Here is a 5,971-nt window from a genome sequence, read left to right on the forward strand (position 1 = left end):
TTCGTCATTGGAGATGTACTCTCATCGTATTTAACTGTCATCCTATGACGGAAAACAGCAATCGTTATACGTCGTCGTCGCGTTCTTCAGGATAGCGAAAAGTAGTTGGTCTTCAGATTTTTCACTGGTTCTTTTGAAAGTTACATTCCCTCTTCGATTGTGTGCGCCAATCTCTGACGGCTCTCTGGGACCTAGATCCATTCTGCAATTGCTGGCCTGATAGTAGCACATGAAGTTATCATGGACCCGATAGATATCTCATTTACCTTGAGTCGCAACCTTGCAGGGATCTCGAGCTCCTCCACTATCATTCTGCCTTTCTACATTGGAAACGAGCGGACGAAGCTCAGGCGATACCCTTCCCTTCTCAGAATCGTGACTGCTACAGTGCCGCCTTTGCTATGATGGCGGTCTAGCGGTTCTAGGCGTGTAGTCCGGAACCGCGCGACTGCTACGGTCGCAGGTTCGAATCCTGCCTCGGGCTTGGATGTGTGTGATGTCCTTAGGTTAGTTGGGTGTAAGTAGTTGTAAGCTATAGGGGACTGATGACCACAGTAGTTAAGTCCCATAGTGCTCAGAGCCATTTGAACCATTTGTTTTGCTACGAAGGAACTAGAGCATGCCGTTTCTTCAAGCCGATCCTCCGCCGAAGTGGCAGACGCTGCTCACATTCAGATGTCACTGCACCTTTGTCTTGAGGGCAAGCACTTTCTGCTTAATACGTACAATTGCATCTGGGCAGATGGCACATTTCCCAGCTGCTCGCATGAAGCCATTGTAATACCTATACCTAAGTCCAGTAATGACGAAAACCTTCCCTAGCTACCGCCCCATTTCTCTTACGAGCTGCGTTTTCAAGGTGATGGAATGTAGGATTCATGCGTGGCTGATATCGTGGCTCGAGTCTCAAAATTTGCTAACCACTGAACAGTGCAGCTTTCAAGCTAGCCATTCTGCAATTGACTATATCGTCACTTTGTCCTGTCCTGTCATGTCATTAATAATTTTCTGCAGAAATACTAGACTGTGGCCATGTTTTTCGATTTGGAGAAAGCCTATGTCTCCTGCTGGAGGACTGGTATCCTCTGTATACTCTACACATGGGGCTTCCATGGACACCTGCTCCATTTCCTTCAGGAATTTTTAAAGGACCGAGTTTTCAAGGTATGTATGACTTCTGCATTGTCAGACACCTGTCCCTCAGGGTTCAGTCCTGAGCGTCATCTCCTTTGCCATCAGCATTAACCCTATAATGCCCTGTCTCCTGCTGGGTATCTCTGGCTCCCTTTTCGTTGACGATTTTGCCATCTATTGCATTTCTCCATGGATCTGTCTCATTGAGAGGCATCTTCAGTTTTGTCTCCTTCGTTTTTACTCAAGGAGGATGTACAATATCTTTCGTTTTTCCACTGACAAAACAATTAGTATGATTTGCCGGCGGCGCATTTGGTTTCTTCCACTGTCTTTACATCTTGAACCTGTTGCACTTTTGTTCATTAAAACTACGAAATTCCTGGGGCTTATGCTCGATAGGAAACTTTATTGGTCCTCTCACATGTCTTACCTGGCAGCCCAAGGTATGTGATCCCTCAGTGTCCTGCATGTCCTCAGTGCTACTTTCTGGGTGAGATTGCACCACCCTCCTCCGTTTGTACTTGTGCGTTGTCAGTTAGAAATTACGCTATGTATTTCGTTTATGCAAGTGCATGTCTGTCTCTTACACTGTCTCAATACTATCCACCATCGTGGCATCTGTTTGGCCACCAGCACCTTTTATACTACCCTGACTGAAAGTCTGTATGCAGAAGCTACTGAACCACGACCTTGCTTCTGCCATGACTTTCTCCTCAGCAGATAAGCATGCCATTTGTCTGCCGTGCATGGCCATCCAATGTATGATCATCTTCGATGTCTCCTCTGATCACCAGTTTGGGGCACATCCCTCTTCTCTGTAACCTCCTGGAGTTCGTTTTCGGCTCTCTCTCTGGCAGCTTAACTTCACGTTACCCTAAACTTTCCCAGTGGATGTGAAACCTTCACCACCTTGGCTTTGTGCACTGGTCCATGTTCACCTTGGTCTTCATTCGCTTCCTAAGAACACTACTCCAGCCTCACTCTATCACCTTCAGTTCCACGACCTTTACATGGAACTTCATGATAGTACCTCTGTGTACACTGATTGCTCTCAGACTGACTGTGGTGTTAGATGATGATGATGATGATGATGCTAACAGAGAAAATCCCCAACCTCGCTGGGAATCAAACTGTGGAGTTGAATGTACCTTCGTCATTGGCACTAACGTAAGCACACACATAGTTACCAGTTCATAGGTGTAGAAACGTAATTTGTCTGCTGAGTTGAGCGACCGCAGGCCTACTTTCGTGAAGGACGCGCCGCGGCCTGCCTTTTTCGTAGGCCTCGGAGTGATTACTGCTTACGTCATCAAGTGCGGTTGCGAGACGGCCCCAGCGTCAGCACTGATAACGGTTGAAGTTCTCGTCGGCCGAAATAGCTCAGTTGGGAGAGCGTTAGACTGAAGATCTAAAGGTCCCTGGTTCGATCCCGGGTTTCGGCACGTGTTTTTTTTTTATGCGATTCAAAACGACTACTAACCGTACCCCTCTCGCACTCCACAAAAACCGAGTTCATAGGCGTAGAAACGTAATTTGTCTGCTGAGTTGAGCGACCGCAGGCCTACTTCCGTGAAGGACGCGCCGCGGCCTGCCTTTTTCGTAGGCCTTGTAGTGGTTACTGCTTACGTCATCAAGTGCGGTTGCGAGACGGCCCCAGCGTGAGCACTGATATCGGTTGAAGTTCTCGTCGGCCGAAATAGCTCAGTTGGGAGAGCGTTAGACTGAAGATCTAAAGGTCCCTGGTTCGATCCCGGGTTTCGGCATGTGTTTTTTTTTCTGCGATTCAAAACGACTACTAACCGTACCCCTCTCGCACTCCACAAAAACCGAGTGCAGCGTACGTACAAAAATGAGACCCGACACAACACAAAGCATGTAACATGCACTTCCCTGTAAAAGATTGGGATGTGCCCTCTCTCTCTCTTTCTCGCCATTCCTCCAAAAAACATTTACTAACCTGTCACAATATAATATATTCCACTGACATCCATTAAATGTGTTTGTGTTCCAAAATTTAACATCTTCCCAGGCCATGTTTCACTGAATTGCATAATGTAATCCTGCCCGAGGTAGGATTCGAACCTCCGACCGTAGCAGCAGCGCGATTCCCGGGATGAAGCGCCTAGAACCACTCGGCCACAGCGGCAGGCAACAAATTTCAATAAGGATTAAATATACCGAGAAAGAGTGGTTAGAATAACCTGTTCCACCAACAGGTTTCTCGTACTTACACCACAAATGAGTCTTATTGCACGCATTGGTACTCTAAGAGCTTTTGCTTGGTTTGCTGAGTTACCCCAGAATATAATCCCATACGATATAGTAGAATGAAAATAAGCAAAGTATACAAGGTTTTTTTTCTGTTGCTTCTATGTCAACTATGTCTGACATCGTTTGCACTGCAAATACTCGTAAGACTTGTTTAGAAATTCTGTATTGCGCCCTTCCCAACTGAAAATATTCTGGAGCTGTAATCCCAGAAATTCAACTGTGTCAACCTCTTCGATCTGCTTGTCTTCATATGTTGTACAGACAATGGAATGAAATCTTTGCCGCCCGGAGTGGACGAGTGGCTCTAGGGGCTGCAGTCGCAGGTTCGAATCCTGCCTCGGGCACAGGCATGAGGGTTGGGTTGTTTGGGGGAAGAGACCAAACAGCGAGGTCATCGGTCTCATCTCATCAGATTATGGAAGGACAGAGAAGGTAGTCGGCCGTGCCCTTTCAAAGGAACCATCCCGGCATTTGCCTGGAGTGATTTAGGGAAATCACGGAAAACCTAAATCTGGATGGCCGGACGCGGGATTGAACCGTCGGCCTCCCGAATGCGAGTTCAGTGGCACAGGCATGAATGTTTGTGATGTCCTTAGGTTGGTTAGGTTTAAGTAGTTCTAAGTTCTGGGGGACTGATGACCTCAGAAGTTAAGTCCCGTATTGCTCAGAGCCTTTTTTTTTAATTCTCTGGCGTGTTCTTAACTGCATATAGTGGGTCTTTTCACAGTTAAGGGACAGTGAATTACCTTCATACCATTTATCAATGTCAGTGAAAATTTGATTAAAAGCAATTTCTAAATCTGTACTTGACTTGCTATTTATTGCAATGTTTGTGATATCTGCAACAAAACAAACTTAGCGTTTGGCAATGTAATACGCAAGAGGTCTTTAATGTATGTAAGATAAACCAACAGTCCCAAGATGGAGCTTTGAGGCCACATACCGTCACGTAAATAAGCTAGGCTCAACCATCAAGAAGATTTTTATTAAAGCACCTACAAGAATCCAATTATTTCGAGAGGAGCTTCCCAACGTACCACTTCCACCATAACCCATACCTACTTGGTGGGGAATGTGGCTAGAATCCATGGAATATTACCGCGAGGATTTGGAAGACATTAAGAACATTTCTTAAATTATGGGTGGAGGCAATGAGCATTACTTCAGCTAAACATCTACCAAAGGACCCAACACTTTTCAACGACGTTGTGTAAATAAAATTTCATTATGTATTTTTGGTCTCTGTTATAAAAGCTCTAGACTCTACAATGTACAGTCTCACGCAACAGCGATTGATGGAAGAGGTGACAGAAAAAACCAACTTGGTCACAGTTTCTATTGGTATGAAAGTTAGTGAAAAACTAAAGACAGTGCTACAAAAAAAACCTGGACTAACCACACTCTGCTCAGTGGCTGACATCTTATCACGTAAATCAACAGAACATGAGTGTGCAGTCCCATTGTGCCTAATGCCGTCATTTAAATGTGCTCTGCTGACATCTGTTGATGTGAAACGATCATTCTCGGCATGCAAGATGCTATTAACAGACAAGAGATGCAGTTTCTCAACGGAAAAACATCTCTGCACTTTGTTAAAAATTTAAATGAATATACTGGGTGTTTGGAAATTCCTGTTACAAACTTTTAGGACTTGTACAACGGAGTGACTAGATAATACTTTGAATAGAATCCCGTGTCCACAAACCTCCCTTTTCCGTCGTACGGCAGTTTCAATTCACGTTTGTAAATCATCCACATTTGCTGAGGTAAAGAGAAAACCTCAGAGGTCATTGTCATTGTCGTAGAACGGTTATGGTAAGTTTTCGGACGCGGGTTCCTATTCACTCCCGTCTACAAATCCTAGAAGTTGTAACAGACATTTCTGAACGTCCTATATAAACATGTATTAGTTCTACGTAAGGTCTTCAACTTGTATGACATTTGTATTGTAAAGTTAACTGAATGTTGACTACAAGTGCGCCATCCACGTCTACTGATTAGCCAACCATAATGAACTTCTTGAAGTTGGTCTTCTTACAAGATAATTTTGAAGAGCATCTAACTGATACTGTGTCGGGAAGGCTGCATCTACTTTAATCTCGTGCTGATTATGGAAACAAATTATGAAATTATTAATGAACAAGATAATTTTGTAAATTAATGCACGATGGAAAAAATAGCAAGAGGGTTTCCAGGTTGTGAAAAGTGGCTCAATCAGAGTTTGGGAAGTGTTACACTGTTGAAAACGTTAACTTTCTTTAAAGTGACACGCTCTGAACAATGAGTGTAATAGTTTCGTCGAATTGCGTGACTTCAAAATTGATCTTGATGGTCATTCAAGTAATCGATGTCTTCAAGCGAACTTTTAACATTACGTAGCCGAACTGCTAAAGAGTATCTGTAGCCGATCGAATTTTATCAAGTTGACGTGTTATTGTTTTCACTCGCAGCGAAAGGCTATTGTTACCCAACGAAAACAGTTTATTAGAAAGCTCGTCTAAGCAGATAAAGCAGTCCAGTCGCTAAACACGGTAACTTAAATTATCAGAAAGAATCTTCGAGAAAT

The 5,971-nt window shown here is 44.1% G+C and overlaps 2 non-coding genes across 2 annotated transcripts; both read left to right on the forward strand.

Moving 5' to 3' along the window:
• Positions 1 to 2,503: 2,503 nt before the first annotated feature.
• Trnaf-gaa (transfer RNA phenylalanine (anticodon GAA)) lies at positions 2,504 to 2,576 on the forward strand. The gene has a single exon. It is a non-coding gene; the product is annotated as a tRNA-Phe (tRNA).
• A 248-nt stretch (positions 2,577 to 2,824) lies between these two features.
• Trnaf-gaa (transfer RNA phenylalanine (anticodon GAA)) lies at positions 2,825 to 2,897 on the forward strand. The gene has a single exon. It is a non-coding gene; the product is annotated as a tRNA-Phe (tRNA).
• Positions 2,898 to 5,971: the final 3,074 nt, after the last annotated feature.

The sequence above is a fragment of the Schistocerca gregaria genome, chromosome 6 (assembly GCF_023897955.1).
Source record: "Schistocerca gregaria isolate iqSchGreg1 chromosome 6, iqSchGreg1.2, whole genome shotgun sequence".
NCBI classification, from domain to species: Eukaryota; Metazoa; Arthropoda; class Insecta; order Orthoptera; family Acrididae; genus Schistocerca; species Schistocerca gregaria.